General features: G+C 39.2%; 1 protein-coding gene across 6 annotated transcripts in view; it reads right to left on the bottom strand.

Moving 5' to 3' along the window:
- Positions 1–15,241, bottom strand: part of LOC137298154 (poly(rC)-binding protein 3-like) — a 351,152-nt gene that overhangs the window by 244,680 nt on the left and 91,231 nt on the right. For all 6 annotated transcript variants that reach the window (XM_067830277.1, XM_067830285.1, XM_067830289.1 and 3 more), the window contains exon 3: positions 8,045–8,077. The gene's annotated coding sequence lies outside the window, so the exon portion shown is untranslated. The remainder of the gene's footprint in view (positions 1–8,044; positions 8,078–15,241) is intronic.

Below are 15,241 nucleotides of genomic sequence, written 5' to 3'. Positions count from 1 at the left end.
TACAGGAACAACTCAGCAAAATCACAGAGCAAATGAACTGCCTAATATTATCAGATTCACTTCTCTCATTGACAGACTATAGATCAACAACAGATGGGACATTATCAAATTTCCTCAAAGTATTTTTTTACCACCAAATGGCAATTACAAATTATAACCCATCCAAACAAAAACCCCATGCCAATCCAAAGTTTCTTTCAGCTGTGAAAATTCTATAAAATTAATGTCCTTGTCATGAGCTGTGTGACTCCTGAAACTGTCTAACTTGATGTAAATGAGGAACAGAGGAGTCTATTTAGCTGGCTTGATTTGTCCATGACTGTCAATGTCAGTGAGGACCAGAGGAGTTTATTTAGCTGGCTTGATTTGTCCATGACTGTCAATGTCAGTGAAGAACAGAGAAGTTTATTTAACAACTTGACCTGCTGGAGGTTCTAGTGCCAGGGATGGGATTAAAGAGGACCTTAATACAAGCTTACATGTGATTGTTCAGATTCTGACATGGAATGACAGAAGACTATGCATCACTAAAAATATACTAGAACCATTAGCAATGCCAATGTATGGTTGCCTTAGTCAACTTGTACATCTTAATCTTTGTTCACTGGTTTTAAGATGGAAAGAAATACCTCACAGAGTTGTGAAGAACAGACTCCATAGTAGAATGAAGTAGTGTAGGTGATTGAGTGAGTTTAGTTTTATGCCACACTCAGCAATATTTCAGCTCTATGGCGGCAGTCTGTAAATAATCAAGTCTGGACCAGACAATCCAGTGATCAATAGCATAAGCATCAACATGCACAATTGGGAACCGATGACATGTTTCAATCAAGTCAGCAAACTTGACCACCTGATCCCATTAGCCACCTCTTACGACATACATAGGTGCCTTTTGTGGCAAGCATGGGTTGCTCAAGGCCTATTCTACCAAAACAATACTACTCTAAGATTGGAAGAGAAGTTCGTTTTATCCATACAGCCTGAAGAGTTGATATATGCATTCCCTTAACACATGTCCATTTCATAGTTACCATGGTAACCTGAGCGGATGGGTGAGTGAGTAGGTGACTAAGCTGGTGATTCCGTTTTTTTAGATGAACAGGCAAGCCCACAAGCAGGCAAGCAATTATTTGATATTTTACATGTTTTAACACAGCGTTTTTAGACGCCAGGTGAGCCTGATGCCGATATCAGATGTCCTTTCTGCCAAGAAACCCTCTTAAATTCATGCCTTGCAACATATTTCTAAATAATCTGATAACCGTAATTCAGCTCATTTCTTCAGCAAAACCAACAACATTTCCAACTGGCATCAGAGATGCCGAGCCAGGTAATCATGGCAACCGGGAACAAATTCTGTCAGTGGAAGAGATGTCTTGAACACAGCTTTGATCAGGACTTCAATCACAGGCGCTCCTTTTGCCAGTTGAAGTCCAAAGATTTTCTGTCAGCAATTATTATAATATTTGAGCATCAGAGAACTACAGTTTTATCTTCATTACATCAGCGTTCATCAAAGATACATGTAATATGCTTCATAAGTAATATGGACAAGTAATATGGTTCCATAGTATTAATAATATCTCCCTCAAGACTAAGAAACATACCACATGTAGACTTAAGATGACATGGCATCCAGGGCGAATGGAATCATGACTCTTCAAAGGAAAATACTTACGGACAAGAATGTTATTTTAGTAAAAAATGTTCAAAACATATGATTGTACTTTTTTTAAGAGCTTCTCAGATGTTGGAGTCACTAAATATTATTCTACATTTAAGATGATTTGAAAAATCTTAAAGTGTGTCAGTAAGAGTATTGGTCGTACACAGGAAGTGAGGTTTTCCAGGTTTCTTCACAAGCAACTGTCATGAGATACTATCAACTGTACAACTGATTATGGAGAGTGGATCATGATGAGGACTGCAAATCTGAATTTTATATGATGGGATAATAGCAAGTACAGGAATTATGAACTACTGCAATGATGTAATAGAGTTAGGGTATTGGCACCACCTACATTTTACATTTTAGTAGATTTTTTTCAGCAGATCTATAGAATGTGTATCAGTACAAAGCTTTTACACATAAGTGAGCTTGAAAAATAAAGTGTCTCCTCACAGCAGTCAGTAAATTCATTGTAATGCAGTAAGTGGCCCACAAAACAGGGACTAATACTGCTGGCAACTACATTACATCAGTTTAGTTTGGGCTGCAATATTCTGTCAACATCATGGTGGGGACACCAGGAATTTGCTCCACTCATTTTACCCATATAGAGAATCAAACCCTGGACTTCCACAGCTACCCCACCCCCCAAATAGAAATGACACAAGATCAGTCGGATCTCAGCAAAACAAACAGTCCTCATTGGTGGATTATGTCACAACTCCTTCTAAGGTACTCTTTTCACTGAGTTTGAGATCCTACTCTGACAATTTAGCTTTCAGGAAACCTTAGTCAAGATATGAAATGTTAACAACAAAAATCAATAATGAGCTAACTGAAGTTGATAGAAGGCTTAAGAATTAAAAAACAAACAAACTGGAATTAAAGAATCAAGTATCTTGTGTCTTATGTCAACTGTCCAGGTCTCAAGATAGAGGAGTTCAGTTTTAGGGTCTTCTTATACTTTTGACAATTCTGAACTAAACTGTTATACTGAGATACCAGGAATGAGTTCCAAACATTGCACTGATGTGGTGTAGTGGCTTTGTCCTTAGTAACGGCAAGCAAACCATCAAGTATCCAGAGTCTTAAGTTGGATTTACAAAGGTCCCAAATTGTCTCTGATCATATGCTGACCATAATCATTCTGATTCCCCACATGGATACAATGTGTTAAGCCCATTTCTTATGTTCCCCACCATGATGTTGCTGTAATATGTCCATGACTGGCACAAAAGACTCACTAACTGAACATAATCAGGATGAATGTGGGATTCAAACATATGAATAGCAGATCCTGTTACAGAAAAGGGATGCTACTCTGCAGACAAAACTGAAGCACCAGTAAGGCAAGATCTTTTCTGTCAAGTTAACACTTGCTTCTAAAAAAACTTCGTCAGATCTGCAAGAAAACAATTTTGTCACAGGTGATTTTCAAAATCGTGTTTAGCTCAAGGTAACCCTTTTTCATCCAGGGATGATAACACTACAGAAACGATTTTTTCTTGTTATCAGTGATGCCATAACAATGAATCAAGAAGAAAAACCAATGTCTACAGTATTTATAGGACATCAAAGATATGTTCTTTCCAACCAGGAGACAACTATGGACAACTGTTTCACGTTATCAGCTGCAGCCTCCCAACACAATCTTCAATACAGAATTTTCCATTCCCTTGACTACACTGTTGAAACAAGCGCACATCGGCACCAAGGTCTTTAAATGAAAATGTGACTGGCGCAAAAAGTCAACGTAATTAACTCGGAAATAAATATATCAAGCTATTCAACAGCACGGCAGTAGACATCCCTCTAAGGTATTCGATGTCGCCTACAAAATTAAATCCAGTTTCTGCGCTTCTTTCTTGACAGCATAGCAATTTTTAAAAGCTGATCTAATAAACAACATACACACTTACATCATGCTGTATCTAATAACTCTTGATTTTTCAACTCTTACCCAAAAGTCATTTGTTTATGTAATCTGAGTTAACAAGAATTACCAAAGGTTAATTCCTGTTATTTGAAAGTCATGGATACTTTGTTATCTTGTAATAATATTGGTTCATCATGGTATTGCCTGCAACCTGCCTCTGTACCTTGTGCACATCAAAGCAGCAAAATTGGCACCAACCTTCAGGACAAGATTTCAAAGAAGTAGCCGTTATTCTGAGAGTTTTGTCAGATGAAGGCATGAAACATTAAGAGATGTATAATCCTCAACTCTGAAGATACTGATAACAATGACATCTGTTTTTCAACAATTACAAAATTCTTTGTTTTGTGTGTTTATGTGTTGATTACTGTCACAGACTAGACAGTCCAGTAATTGATCTACACAACTGGGATATGATGATTTCTGGCAACCAAGATGATCACGCAATCTCCAGATGTCGTCCTGATGAGACCCTCTAATTTGACATCAGTCTGTTCCGTATTTCGCCACAACAAATTGACAAATGACTGTTTGTAAAGTAATTAAGGGTCTCTAAACCAGCATCTGGTATCTCTGCTGTCGTGCTGACAGGCAGACCCTGTTTGAACAACACAGTGGATTACAAACAGCTTTAAGATCATTGATGCTGCAAATTGGCGAGTGACACATGTCACTTGTATTATACATTAATCCAATGAAAGTAATTACCCAATTGGCAGGCAAACAATTTCGGACATTTTGAAAAAGCAGAGAATTCAGTCATACTATCCATACAGCACACATTATCTTAACCAGCACATCCTTAATACCAGCAATTTTTGCCAGATCCACTGTATATTGTATTAATTTCTTAAAATTAGTTGACATTTGTTTGTTATAACCAAAGTCTACTGTAGACTGTTATCTTCTTGAAGATTGCATCACCAAGTCCATGAACAACGCTAATTTCAGGGCAGTGCTGTCTGATGATATCACTAGCAAACATAAGTATGACATATTTGAAGTTACCAGTATGACTATGAAAGTTACATACTTTATATAATAATTGTCTCTGATCTGGATTTAGGACTGGTTTCAATCAAGCCCAAGTTCTGCCATTGTCAGACTACCTTACATCCGAAATTGACTGATGTAAGACAGCTTACACCCATGAGACTTCTAATCTTCTTATCATCAGAGGAAAAGGATCTGTCATTGTCAGAAATAACCTTTTCATCAAATGTGAGCTAAACGTAGGTTGAAACATGTTTAGCCTATGCAAACCTGGATTGTATTATAGTCTGTCGGTGTAAAAATCATTTGGGAAGTCTGTTTCAATCAGCTGTTGATGTGTAACGTAACCACTACTGGAAGCACCCCTAAAATCTCCAGAATTCAACCTCAACAATCATTTCAGGCAATCTGTACAATGTACTAATATCCACTTTCAAACGGTAACTTAGGTTATTCAATGATTTTAATCTATTTATCGTTAGAAGCGACTAATGGGATTGGGTGGTCATGCTTGATGACTCGGTTGACACAAGTCATTGGTTCCCAATTGTGCAGATTGATGCCCATGCTGTTGATCACTGGACTGTCCGGTATAGATTCAATTATTTACAGGCCAGTGTTGTACAGCTGGAGTATTGCTGAGTACCATCCAAAACTAAAGTCACTCACCTCAGCTGGTAGCACTCATAAATTCCCCATCATTAATCCTCAGACATGACATTATTTTCCTGAATAGCTAATGATTGAGCAGTAGTTTGGAGATGCTCAGCGGAACACATATACTGGTAACAATCTGGAAATCCCAATGGGTGAGTGAGTTTAGTTTTATGCTTAACTCAGCAATATTCCAGCTAAATGGCAGTGGTCTGTAAATAATCTAGTCTGGACCAGACAATCTAGGTGACATGTGTCAACCAAGTCAGTGAGCCTTAACACCTGATACCATTAGTTACCTCTTACAAGTTTGGGTTACTGAAGATCAATTCCAATCCAAACCATCACAGTTATAGAAAATTTAGAGACATCACAGCATAATGTCTAGAAATTAGTGATTGAGTTGTGTTCCAGGCCTCTCTGACTTATTATGGTTATATCCGAGTAAGTCTGCGATGATACAGGTCTCCTGTATGAAACTGAAACCAAGCAAGGACATGGCACAGACAACCCAAGATTCAAACACAAAGTAACCCTATATCACTGCCCACTGTCTTAAGGAATCCTGGTCTGTAGTTGCAGACCATATCCACGAACTGAAGCAAGTGAAATTATGAAAACTAGAATAAATGTTCCACATCTACACACAAAGTTTATCATCTCCTCCACTGAAGGTTCCATTTCTGATTCCACTTTCCTTCAAATGCAACATCTAGACATGTTTTTCATGAAGGGTCTGCCATTTTCCTAATTGAAAAGAGCAATTATGTCAAGCAGCACATTTAAAGTGAAACATTAGACCTGAAGATCACAAGAATTATTCTGTCATTTTCCAAAGCCAGCACAAATGTCAATTCGCTAACACCACATTCGACGTTAACTGAAGCGTAAGGAGAGATGCAGTATTTCTATGCTGCCCTCAACTCCACAAACTGACAAACTTGAACTGCTTGAAAAACTGCCTTCCCATTAGTCAAACGAGGCCGTGCAGGCACAAGGCGGTTCCTTTAACCAATCCTGATTTGCCGATCATGGGTGATCCAGTGATGAGAGGAATTAGTCAACAGTGATGCAGCGTAACTGACACACTTAGCAGCTACTGATTGCTCTCTTCAGACGTAATGCTTTTTTTCGTGGTTATTGATGCACCTCAGAAAAAGAAAGACAAATTTGCTTTTCAGAAGCTTGGCTTCCATCAATATCAGCTTCCCGATTGTTATCACTGCTCCTTTCAATATTCTTTCAAGTCAGAGTTTACAATGCAAGATGTATTGCCTCAAGTGATTAAATCGGATAACATCTATTAGAAAATTATTATTGGAAAAGCTGGAAAGGTTTGGAGTGAGAAAACATTTAACTTACTGAAGGACCTGACACCAGGGGTAATTCTTGATGCAGTAAATGCCATAAACAAATAGATCAATCGTAAGATTTATAATATCATCACAGAAGTCATTGATTGTTGAGACCCGTGAAAGTCCCGGGGTAGAACAGGCCTTCACTAACCCTAACACCAACTTGCTATAAAAGGCGACTGTGCTTGTCGTAAGACGCAACTAACGGGATCAGGTGGTCAGGCACGCTGACTTGGTTGGCACATGTCATCAGTTCCCAAATGCGCATGTTGTTGATCACTGGATTGTCTGGTCCAGACTTGATTATTTACAGACTGCCACCATATAGCTGGAATATTGCTGAGTGTGGCGTAAAACAAAACTCACTCATTCACTCACTGATTGTTGAACTAGAGTGGGAAAACATTTAACTTTTTAAAGTACTTTACACTGGGGGTTATACTGGATACTAAATTTCCATGATAAACACATCAATATTAAGATATGTAAAATCATCACTGAAGCCATTGATGGTCTTTCTATTATGCATGGAACATATACTCTTCCGGTTCTTTTAGGGATACTGAGATATTTTCTACCACAATGTGCATGAATAATCCACACTTGGTCCCTACAGTGAAGACTGAGTGAATATGGTATTACGCTGCTTTTAGCAACATTCCTGTAATAATATGTTTGAGCAACACAGAAATTCCCTTCACTTATTATACCCACGTAGGTAATTGAACCCAGGTCTTCAGCATGATACGCAAACACCAACTAAACTGGTCCAAAACAGTCATGTACTGAGTGAGCAAGAGAGGGCACACCAGATATGGGTTCTCATATTTTACTCACCAATGTTGGGAATCAAACACTGGTTTTTGGCATGATGACATTCAACTACCATCCAACCCAACTGTCCATACCTTACTTTAGTGAATGAAAGCTGTTTATTTCAGAAGTCAGTGGGATATTCAAACCACAAGAAGCCATTTATAATTGTGACAAAGTAGTACTAACCCATCAGGCTGCAATGAATGACATACAAAGCAGCTACTTTAATCACTCAGTCCCCTTCATCAGTCACCTCTCAGGACAAGTATCAGTACTTGCCCGGATTCCAAAAATAGACAGTTGTGGTCTACTGTTTCCTGTATTTGATATTCTGGCAACCATGTCTGCTCCTTGAGCTCAGACATGAGAGGTGCTGTGAAAAGATTGACTGGAAAATGAATGAGTATAGTTTTATGCTGCTTTTAGCAATATTCCATCAATAGTGCAGCAGGGGACACCAGAAATGGGCTTCACAGATGTGGGGAATTGATCCTGGGTCTTCAGCATGATGAGCAAATGCTTTAACCATCAGACTACCCCACCAGTTCTTGAAATTCTTGAGAGAAACTGTGAAAAGACTGACTTAAAAGGATGACTGATAAAAAATATTAGCGTACTTACATAATCTATGACGTATCTTCTGTCATCCAAAATCTGAAGAAGAAACAGTCAAGTCAAAATAGAATCAAACATATTTCATGATACAGGAAAAAACAAATGAACATAACAATGTTAAATCAAATTCAAATTATGACAACTGCCTACAAAAACAGTAAATACTAGAAAATCATATCATGCTAAAATATCATAAAATTGATGCCAAGGTAAAAAATAGATACACTTAGGGAAAACGCTGTGCTTTGAATCACATTTCTCACACTGCTCATTGGCTGTTGACATTAGTGAGTTCCTCGAGTTCTTTACTGTTGAAGTAGTTCTTGTTCTGTTTTAATACCATACAAGAGACTGAACACTTGATCGAACTGATATTTCTATCAGCATTATACAAGTCTTATAGAAATTTCTTCTCCCCGAGGGCCCCCTTTCGCAAAACTCTCGTGAGCCTAAGGTCTCGTAACTTTTTTCATAGCATTCCAAATTCCTATGATACAGTATAGGAGGTATGAATGCTACGAGAAAATTTACAAGGTCTTAGGCTTACGAGAGCTTTGTGAAACAGGGCCCTAGTTCAGTTAATAACACATTATTACAGGCCCATGAAGATCCAGGATAAAGTTAACCGTCAATAACCCATGCATCCGATTGGGATCACGTGGTCAGACTCACTGACACATTTCATCATATCCCAATTTTAGAATCTATGCTCATTATGTTGATCACTGGTCCACACTCAATTATTTACAGAATGCCATCATATCACTGGACTATAGCTGAGTGTGATGTTAATGACAAACAAACAACCATAACAATGCATACAATAGGGTAGTTATGAAACATCTCTTATCCAGTACTACCAGCCTGCCAATGGCATCACTGTTCAGTGCCTCACTCAGCATTATTCCTGCATTACTACAGGAGCCAGAGATCATTAAGCCTGGGTTCCATTTCACAAAACTCTCGTAAGCCTAAGCTCTCGTAACCTTTCTTGTAGCATTTGTATCGCCTATGTTACAGAATAGGATGTATGTTACAGAATAGGATGCATGAATGCTATAAGGAAATTTATGAGATCCGAGGCTTACGAGGGTTTTGTGAAACGGGCCCTGGATCATAAAATCTGGAGACTGAAGTCATGATTAGGAATTCATACCTTAGAGTGAGTGAGTGAGTTTAGTTTTACGCCACACTCAGCAATATTCCAGCTATATGGCAGCAGTCTGTAAATAATCGAGTCTGTACAAGACAATTCAGTGATCAACAACATGAGCATCGATCTGTGCAATTGGGAACCAATGACATGTGTCAACCATGTCGGCTAGTCTGACCACCTGATCCCGTTAGTCGCCTCTTATGACAAGCATAGTCACCTTTTATGGCAAGCATGGGTTGCTGAAGGCCTATTCTACCCCGTGACTTTCATGGGTTTCATACCTTAGATGTATAATGATACGGGGCAGTGGGGTAGACAAGCGGTTAAAGTGTTTGCTTGTCATGTCAAAGATCAGGTTCGATTCTCCACCTGGGTACAATCCATTTTTGGTGTAACCCACCATAATATTGTTGGAATATTGCTAAAAGCAGGCATAACACTGAACCTACTAACTCACTATAATGACAGCCCATCAACTAAGTCATTGAGCCTGATATCCTAATTCATCAAAGGACAATATCTAAACCATACTCTCAACAAGTTCCTAGTCACCTCTTATAACTAGCAATTGTTGTTGAGGACACGTTACAGTGACCTTGCACACAGCACCTGGGTATGCTCACTGATCTGTTCACTCCCCAAAGTGGTATTTCCACTTAAGGAAACACACTGTAGGAAAAACACGAATTCAAAATCGAGCACTTATCCGACTATTATCAGTAATTGGGGTCCAAGTGGATGGTAACTGGGTAACAAGGCGATACGATGGATATTATTCCCCACCCAACCATTCCTCTCCCGCTGCCATATATCTCTGTCAATAGTGCTGGCAGGAGAGAAATTGTTTCTACACAGTTTAATCTGTAGGATCCAACAGGGGAGACCCAATCTCTCATCTCCTATCCCAGATAAATGGTATCTATTCACCACGAAAATCTGACCGTAATGATTATTGTCATAGGCGATATCGATGACTTGAGTCTGCGGGAGGCGAGAAATTAAAAGATTGCCTAATGGAATCCCTATCTTACCACAGAATCACTTCAAAGCAAAAATATGGGATTGATACGAGATCAGGTAATATACAATACAATCATGCTTTTTCATCGATTCCAAACATTCTGTTGTCATAATCATCGGTTACAAGCCATTATAGGAAAAGCTTCAGTTTCTGATACACTGCATCTGAATGTGTAATAACATAAGTGCTCGGTTGTGACAATCTTAACTTTCAAACTGATGAAAATCAATTATCCCTGACTGGAGATACAGGACTTTTACAAATTCAAAATGTTTGATCTCATGATACAAGATGCTGATTTCCTTGGTTTTGTGTTCTGTCATGTGATGATGGAAATCTTTTGGATGAAGTTTGTAATTAGAAAAAGTTGGTTATGTTGCAATATATCAAGTAAGTACCTGAGGCAGTGTGAAATCGTAGCTCACCACTAACGCTGCGTTTTTTAAATCACTTTGCAGACTTGCATCCCTTGTGTATGTACCTCTGCTTTATGACTCACTCAGACAGTTTCATGAGTCTACGGTTTATAATTGGGTTTCCAACATCAAGTTGTTCTTAATGGTATTAGTAATAACAAATAAAGTTAATATTTGTACAGCACTGGTTCCAACATATTGCTCAATGGTGTTTTCTTGAACAAGTGGGTTTTCAGTCATCTTTTAAACTGATTGAAATTGACAATGTCTTGAATGTGTCAAACAAGATGGTTTTGGAGCCAGGGGCAGGCTTCATGAAGTATCTATCCAAATAGTGTCTTTACTGGTCATAAGAACGTCAAGTGTTGTCGATGGTCTTGAGGTGAGATCTCTCCTTGGAGCAGTGAACTGTACTTACTCACTCATTACTATAGTTTGTTTGACTCAAATGCGAACCGATGAATTTCAGTCTAACACAAAACTATTTAACATAAAATACTAAATGAAACGCTGATTATAACTGAAACATCATACCAACTCTGTCAGGTTTTTGCAGAATATTTATCCTAAAAATAAATAAGTTGTTTCACTGTCATAAAAATATCGACACACTTCACTGTTTGCTATGAGGGAGGAGCAAAGAGTAGGGGACAGCCAGGTGTTTGAGATGCACATGCACAAGTGCCGACAAAGTTATTGATTCATTAACCTGTGCTGTCTCCATCCTTTCTTGCCTGAACTGAACATATGTCACTCTAACATAAAACAAAGATCAATCTCTTTTTGTTTGCTATTCAATGCCACATGCAGCAATATGCGGATGGTTTGCAAATAATTCAGTCTGAATCACACAGTCCTGTGACTGATATCAAGGACATCAATGTACACAACTGGATATGATGGCGTTCATTAACCAGTCATGGAGACTGACCACCCAATCCCATTAGTCGGCTCTTGTGACAAACAAGGGTTGCTAAAGGTCAAGTCTTTACAGGATGAATTGGTTGGATCATGTGAGGAGCTGGGTCCAAACTAGCTGCCACGAGTCCCAGATGTCCACCATATGCACTTCCATAAACAATTTTTGACCAAAAAAAAATCATCTGAGAGTTTCACAAAGAAAAGAGGGAGGAGGAGGATGTTCCTACTCCATGCATCCCTAGTTCAGGATCTCGAAAGTATAGCCATTTTTACAGACTAATGCTTAGTCTCTGAATATATATAATCTTCAGAGTAAAAAACAAACCCACTAAACTGAAAAGTAGCGTAAGAGAGATCCTGAAACCTGTAAAAATCAAGACTGCTTCATTGAAGGCTTTGGCTTTGCAGAGAGGGCTAGACAGTTGGGAAATAGTGGTTCAGGGACTATGAGACAGAGTACCAGTTAACAAGGACAAAGGCAGGCAAGCACTAAGAAAAATTCATGAGTCCAATACATGACCCCTGCCTTGTATATCAAGATTACCATGTGTAACGACACATCCTGGTGGGCAGTTTTTTAGTCATGAATTTAATTATATCCAGCACTGAATTCCTTGTGAGGGGAATTTACGCCAGTCATCACTGATGAGGCAGTGGGCGTATGTGTTTATTTCTACATGCACTAGACAACCATGAAGCCAGCTGGTCCTAACATGCCGCAGTTTACATCAACGTACATGGGTCATATGCTTGTAACGGAAATCTGAACATCGGTTGCTAAATCATTATTAAAGGCCCTTCAACATATTAAACTCAGTGTGTGAGTGAGCAGACCGTGAGTACATCTCACACCTGGGAGTAATTCCGGGTTCTTGTGAGCAGTGAGCAAGGGAGTGCGTGAAAAAGTGACTGAGTGATTGAGTTAATATTGTGTCCTTCGTACAACTGTAATTCTGGCTTTTCGTCAATGAGTGAGACAGTGAGTGAGTGAATGTGCTAGGTGTAACACCGCTCCAAACAATATTTCAGTCATGAAACACTTTTGTGAAAGAAGCATAAATTAGCATGTGCTGATCCTTCCAGCAACCCCTGGTGTCTTCACAACTTGTACATACAATTCACCACTGTTTGGCCTATTTGGCCAGCTACTCTGATATTCAGAGAAAATTTGGAATTTGTTCACAAAGGATTCTATATGAAAATAAGGGATAAACTCAGAAGATAATTTGACCCATGGGACACCAGTTTCCTTCAAAAATTACGTAAGAACATAATGCTGTTATTTTATGGATTACATATTTAAAGTCATTAGTGCCTCAGAGGCATTCATCACTTTCTTGGACAGGATGGTGAGTGAGGTTAGTTTTACACCACACACAGACGTATACCAGCTATATGGTAGCTGTCTGTAAGGTCTGGATACGACAATCCAACGATCAACAGCATAAGCATCGATCTGCGCACTTGGGAACCGAAGATATGTGTTAACCAAGTCATCGCGTCTGACCACCCCATCCCATTAATTGCCTCTTACAACAAGCATAGTCACTTTAGGGCAAGTATGGATTGCTGAAGGTCTATTCTATCCTGAACCTTTATGTTGTGGACAGGCTGCAGAAGCAGCAACAGGCTTCCAGTCAAACATGGACATAAACACCATGATGGATGCCACTGTGCCCCATACCTACATCCTTTTCCTCCTTTTTTCCTAACTTATGTCCAAAGTGACCATTATGGTTCAGAACATCCAGACGGTAGAGCAGACCGTTGGTTAATGCATTCCCCAAAACATCAAGGTGGGAATCCCATATATATAACCAACCCCTTTGTCAACTGGGGCCTTGGGGTAGCCTAGTGGTTAATGTGTTTGCTCGTCATCCCAGAGATCCATGTCTGATTCCCCATATGGGTACACTGGGTGAGTGAGTGAGTGAGTTTAGTTTTACACCGTACTCAGCAATATTCCAGCTATATGACGGCGGTCTGTAAATAATTGAGCCTGGACCAGATAATCCACTGACCAACAACATGAGCATCGATCTGCACAATTGGAAAACGATGACATTTGTCAACCAAATCAGTGAGTCTGACCACTCAATCCCGTTAGTCGCCTCTTACGACAAACATAATCGCCTTTTCTGGCAAGCATGGGTTACTGAAGACCTATTCTACCCGGGGACCTTCACGGGTCTACATTGTGTGAAGCCCATTTCAGATGTCCATCAATGTGGTACTGCTGGAATATTGCTAAAAGCTGTGTAAATCTCACTGAGTCAATTATCAGTTAACCACCTGACTGTCACAGTAATAATGTATGATGATAATACAGTCAATAATCACTGACCTTAAAGTACAATTTTAACATAGAGACACAGAATAAAGAGTGCATTCAGAGTGCAGACGAGAAAGGAGGCTTTACATGGAACCAAACATTACTGTCAAAGGCACCATTTATGTCTTGGTAGCTTGTATGCCAGCAGGGTAGAATACAAGACAAACCCATCGCTGGAATCACTGATACATCTCTCAAGCAATTTCAAAGGATATTCAAGAGCGTTTTTTATTCAAGTATTGATTCTCTCAATGACTAGAGGCAGGGTAAAAATACAATATGTAATATCAGTCTGGCACCGATTCATCATGTCCTTAACAGTGAAAAATGAGAAAAAATGAAACATTCATAAAACAAGTATATGTATGTCTGTTACATAATTCATTTATTTAGCACAAAATTCGGTTCACAACTGCTCCAAGACTCTGACAGTAATGCAGGTTTTCAAACTGAGAGTGCCCTAACCCCTACTTGAGACAGCACTGTGTAACAGATCTGGACACAAGAATGTAATAAATTTCAGAACTATGCTCCCAGACAATGTTCTTTGACAACAATGGCAACTTGGCAGATAAATTGACTGCCGTATCATGTTTTATACTAAAAGGTTCTAAAAGAGTCCCAGGCAACAAAGGTACCTTTATTACCCACACAGAGTTCTGTCTCCAAGACATGGATTGGAAGTTTCAACTTGCCAATATCATCTATATCACCCTGGATCATCCTGTCAGCTTGTTAACAGCACATCCATAGCCTGAGTTTCACCAATGGGATTGTGAAAGGGGATGTAAACTGACAGTTTGGATGAAAAATGACCTAAAATTGAAGCTACAGAGGGTCAGATGTATGATGGATGACAATTGCTGAAGTTGAAACCTCAGGATGAGCTGTTGCTCTTTCAAATGCTTGCTGGGGCAGTGGAGTAGGTTAGTAGTTAAAGCGTTCGCTCATCATGCCGCAGACCTTGGGTTTGATTCCAAAACATGAGTACAAAGTGTGGAGTCCATTTTTGGTTTCCCTTGCCTTGATACTGCTGGAACGTTGCTAATAGCATTGTAAAACCATATTCACACATTTATCTCTCAGCACTATTATTTACAGGTGCTTCAGGAGGTTCTGCTCACTTCACTTACTCAGAAGTACCATTGTGTTATATTATTGAAGACAAATGGCTGAATTTTAGGTTCTACAGGCATCACTTTGGTTTGTTGTCAAGGGCAACATCATGCTGATATGGGCTGCAAGCTGTCATCAACTGACACTGTCAGGTTAAAAAATGTAGCTTAATAGACAACAAAGACATTTAAAAACAATAATCGTTCCTGCCTGATTTTGATTAGAAATGACATTGAACCAC

This window comes from Haliotis asinina, chromosome 10 (assembly GCF_037392515.1).
Source record: "Haliotis asinina isolate JCU_RB_2024 chromosome 10, JCU_Hal_asi_v2, whole genome shotgun sequence".
Classification (NCBI taxonomy): Eukaryota; Metazoa; Mollusca; class Gastropoda; order Lepetellida; family Haliotidae; genus Haliotis; species Haliotis asinina.
Note: the sequence above shows the minus strand (reverse complement) of the source record. Positions and strands in the feature narration are given on the sequence as shown.